The 5,263-nt window shown below is 43.1% G+C and overlaps 1 long non-coding RNA gene across 1 annotated transcript in view; it reads right to left on the bottom strand.

The window, feature by feature from the left end:
- The window catches only part of LOC308485459, a 42,040-nt gene that overhangs the window by 34,223 nt on the left and 2,554 nt on the right, over positions 1-5,263 (bottom strand). The gene's annotated exons all lie outside the window — the stretch shown is intronic.

Raw genomic sequence — 5,263 nt, 5'->3', positions numbered from 1 at the left:
CCAATATTACTACTTGATTTTGTTCTTCAATGTAGTGTGAATATTTATTATTATTATTATTATTATGGGGACAGAAAACATATGTTCTGTCCCAATTTCAACCCATGAAGTTGCAGGGTGAACCAATTAGTTGCAGCACCCTAAAGAACTCTGAATAAGTAGCTTGCTCCCCAAAAGGATGGCTTTATTTCTCTAATTCTGGGGCCAGATCATTCCTAGTAGGCGCCATCCCTTCCCTGAGAAGTAAGGTAAAGGTAAAGGGACCCCTGACCATTAGGTCCAGTCATGGCCGACTCTGGGTTTGTGGCGCTCATCTCGCTTTATTGGCCGAGGGAGCCGGCGTACATGTGGCCAGCATGACTAAGCTGCTTCTGGCGAACCAGAGCAGCGCACAGAAACGCCGTTTACCTTCCCGCCGGAGCGGTACCTATTTATCTACTTGCACTTTGACGTGCTTTCAAACTGCTAGGTTGGCAGGAGCTGGGACCAAGCAATGGGAGCTCACCCCGTCGCGGGGATTTGAACCGCCGACCTTCTGATCTGCAAGTCCTAGGCCCTGTGGTTTAACCCACAGTGCCACCTGCGTCCCTGAGAAGCAGAGGACCTTAAAGGGACAGTCCTCTGGCTTGGAAACCCAGCCAGATGGGTGGGGTATAAATATTAAATTATTCTTATTCTTAGCATTATTATTGGATCCTAGCAGCAGCGGCTGGTTCCTATTGAGACTGATAGGATGGGGGGCAGGGAGACCAAGGCTGTGTTCACACCCCTGTTTACTGCACACTCACTGTGTTTCCAGTTCTGTATTTCTAAGCTATGTTCACATGACATCCAAAATGCATATCTATCCTGTTCTTCATTATGAGATACTACTGTTTGTTGTGTTGTTTGCCCAACAAGTTTCCCATCAACTGGAGTCCTTTAAATGTTCCTAAGTTGTCCTGACCCCACTACCACTGCCCCCTGGTATGTACACAAACGGAACCGAACTGAAGCAATGCTGATGTGAATAAACACCTAGAGGGGGAAAGAGCTGCACAGGCTGGGGTGAGGATTTCACCACTCTCTAACGTGAACACACCCCAACAGTAGGTGGAGCCACAGATAGTGACAGCAATGAGCCAAATAATTCTTCTATTGTCCTTATTCTCCTTCCCGAGTTCTGCAACTGCAACATTAACACTAAGGGGAGGAGGACAGCCAATGCCACCTCCAGGGCAGGCAGCTGGGGGATGGCTGAGAGCAGAGCAAGGTTGGTGAGACAGTGCCCCATTTGCCATTATGAAGCAGCTTCCACTGGATCTTGGCATTCGTCCTCCTCCTCCTCTGGGTTAATTCGATAATAGCCCAGTTGGTTGGTTATATGTTCTGAATCAGTTACTGGCCCTTTGCTGGCCTGAATTGGAACCAAATGGGTTGCAGTCAGTCAAGCAAAAACAAAATGAACAGTATGACTCCTTGCTTGAAAGTACACAGCACTGAACTCTGAATATACCGTATTTTTCCGTGTATAAGACGCCCCCGTGTATAAGACGACCCCTATTTTTTGGGACTCAAAATTAAGAAAATGCACTATGTACTATCCGTGTATAAGATGGCCCCTTATTTTAAACTTCAAAAATTTAGGGGAAAATATAGTCTTATACACGAAAAGATACGGTAGATTTCTGAATACAGGACTGCACAGGTGTTTGATTTTGGCTGGCCTAAATAAAGGGTTCTGCTAATTGTAGACTTGTCCAGGAACTGGACAATCACCCACAGCAGGAAAGCCACCTTTATCTGCACAGGCTTCCTGGAAAGCTGGCTGTGATTTCACTTTTACAATATCAGCAGATTGGTCCTGACAGTCAGTAACAGATGGTTAAGGTGCTAAATGCTTCATAAGATAAATAAACTGCAGCGCTACTCATTATGAGAGGGTTAGGCCTCTTGTTCCAGCAATAGTAGGGAGTTGCTCTGGACTTGCTCAATCATTTCTAAGTGGTTTCAGGGAAAAACCATTCGTTTCCTGCTCTTTCTACCCAATAAACCTAGGGTTGGACCTTCAGATGCTGCTGTGCACTCCATCATTCTCAACCATTGACCATGCTGGCTGGGGCTGTTGGGAGTTGGAGTCCAGCAACATACGGAGGACCACTGCGTAGCACTACTTGCAGAAAAGTAAGATCTGAATGTGCAATACTAAGTTAACCGTGGGGAGGTCCCAATGGATACACAGCTTTAAGGATGCCATGTCTTCCTGGGGCACAATCCACTGGGAACTTCATCTGCACAAGTCCAAGTGAAATGTATGGAAGATGTGCAAGAACACTATTTCCATGGGGCTTACACAGGAGAATTTTCTGGTGGATTGTGCCCTCAAATTGATGCTGTACAAATTCAGATAATTGCAAAATGGTACAAGCTTAACATTGTAGCTTTAAAAAAATCTGAAAGGTTACAAGTGTTACTACTGTTTTCCACTTCTCAAAATACCGAATGTAATGAACAAGTGGGCCCTGCAGCAAAAATTGTATATTGCTCCTGTTCAAGATACTCCATTCCACTTCTTTCCCCATACATTTTAGTATACCCTAAGGTCCGTATAGTTAAAGCTATGGTTTTCCCAGTAGTGATGTATGGAAGTGAGAGCTGGACCATAAAGAAGGCTGATCACCGAAGAATTGATGCTTTTGAATTCTGGTGCTGGAGGAGACTCTTGAGAGTCCCATGGACTGCAAGAAGAACAAACCTCTCCATTCTGAAGGAAATCAGCCCTGAGTGCTCACTGGAAGGACAGATCCTGAAGCTGAGGGTCCAATACTTTGGCCACCTCATGAGAAGAGAAGACTCCCTGGAAAAGACCCTGATGTTGGGGAAGATGGAGGACACAAGGAGAAGGGGATGACGGAGGACGAGATGGTTGGACAGTGTTCTCAAAGCTACCAGCATGAGTTTGACCAAACTGCGGGAGGCAGTGGAAGACAGGAGTGCCTGGCGTGCTCTGGTCCATGGGGTCACGAAGAGTCGGAAACGACTAAACAACTAAAGAACAACAACAACACCATATTACGCATTTAAAAGTGCATTATGTCCCCCACAAATAAATCATGGGAATTCTAGTTTTTTAAAGGGTGATGGGAATTGTAGCCCTGTGAGGTGTGAACTAAAGTTCTTGGGATTCTTTGGAGAAAGCTGCAGGGAGCATGCTTAGTTCTCGCTGAGTTCTTTTTGCCCTCCCCATGTAGGTTTGTACTTCTGCAAACCTCTGCCGATTTCCTTCTTGTCCGTAGGGAGTGCTGTTTTGGCTGCGCAAAACAATGGCATGTACAACCTGAAGTCCAATTTGGAGGGAAGGTTGCTGTGTTTAGTCTATCATAGCAAAAGGAAGGAAAGAAGGAAAGAAAGAAAACCATAAGCACTAACATCACAATCCTACAAGTTTACTTTGAACTGAGCCACATGGAGATGAAGACATGATTGTTTCATTTCTGACTATGAGCTGTGGAGAGGCAGGCATTCAAATATGAGAAGTCTGATGCTGCCATTGTGAAGACTGGAAACTTGTGTGTCTATAAATTAAAATGACATTTAATATCCCATCTAGTTAAAAGCTCTGAATGACATGGGAAGATTAAGAACTCTAACTACTGGAAATAGATTCACAGAGACATCCAATTAGCCATTCCCTTTTTTAATGAGATAGCTGGGAATGAGATCTCATTAGTGCGTCTTAGAATTCAAATTATGACCATGATTAAAGAAAGATAAAAATAATGGATTGAAAATAAATATTTTATTCAGTAGGGATGTGGGTATGTTTTCCAGCATTTGAAGCAACAACTAAATGAGTTTCTTGATGTAGAGTCTCTCTACTGACATCTAATTTATCATTTTTTGTAGCTCTGCAAAGTCTGTATTGCAAAGCTTCTTGCAGTCAACTTCCTTGGCTGTTGGTTTAATCTTTCACCAGAATAATCTTTTAATCCTGTCCTAAAATCTGACATCACTGCTTCAAGAGTAGCATCAAAATGGGTAATAAAATTGAATTAGCATAATTAGTAAATCTAATTTGTTTTAATAGGATCTGATAGCCCTGACAAGACTTACCCGCCCACTCTTTGCAAAATCCTTCATTTCTTTGGACTTCATCACAAATAAGGAAGGGCAATGTGGTATTAAGAAATCTAATCTAGTTTGTGGAAGCTATTTTTTAAAATAGAAAAAAAGGAATTCCAGAAGAGAAAAGGGTGGTGGTGGTTTGAATCTAGCATTTAATTATAGCACTTAGAAAGCTCAACAATCCTAATAAATATCCTAATTCTGCTTGCAATTGTTGGAATTCATCATCACAGCACCTGATGCTGAGCTTAATAATAATAATAATAATAATAATTTATTATTTATACCCCGCCCATCTGGCTGAGTTTCCCCAGCCACTCTTGTTGTGAGAGGGTGACAGAAGCAATAACCCTTCTATTACATGGGAACAGATTAAAATTTGTCACTGTTGCTTACAGGAAGGAGCCATGGAGGGGGGCTTTGTGAGGGGGGGTATATTGGGCAACCACCACCCAGGGCCCTACACTTTAGGCTCCCAACCTCTTGTGCAAAATTCTGCCTGCCTTGTCTTTAAACCAGCTGGGCTGCAAGCAAGCAGGTCCATTCCTACAATAACACAGGCTGAGGACCTTTCTCCCACTTAACCCATTGACATCAGTATGCTAGTTCATTGAACGATGGCTGTCTGTATGTCTCCTCCTTGTGCATACATGCCCATTTGCCCAGTTTACTCAGGACATCACAAGAAGCAAATAGGCATTTTGTTTTAGTAAGAGGGGAAAGAGGACTCTCAGCAAAGTAGAGAAGATAATGTCTTTCAGTCTTTCACTAGAAGAAGGGGCAGGGGGGAGGTGGCACTAGAAGGTGACTCAGTTATTGGCCAGAATATCATGAACATGAAATTTATTATGGTCATAGACCAGCTTGAGAAACACAAATGGAACTACAATCCCAATAGCAAAACAAACATTTAAAACAATATACAGCAATAGATTTTAAGTTTAAAAGTGCGATAGGCATATCAACACATAAAAACTTAGAGAAATGACCCAAAGTCGCCCGTGGATCTGGGTTTGGGAATTTTCTTAACAAAGGCCAGAATATCTCTAGGTATCCCCCTCCCGACCAAATGGCAAATAAAAAATGTGTTCCAATCAAGGGAAGTCATGGTACCGCTCTATTCTGCCATGGTCAGAACAACCACACCTGGAATACTGTG

The sequence above is a fragment of the Podarcis pityusensis genome (assembly GCF_964106645.2).
Source record: "Podarcis pityusensis genome assembly, chromosome: 9".
Taxonomy (NCBI): Eukaryota; Metazoa; Chordata; class Lepidosauria; order Squamata; family Lacertidae; genus Podarcis; species Podarcis pityusensis.
Note: the sequence above shows the minus strand (reverse complement) of the source record. Positions and strands in the feature narration are given on the sequence as shown.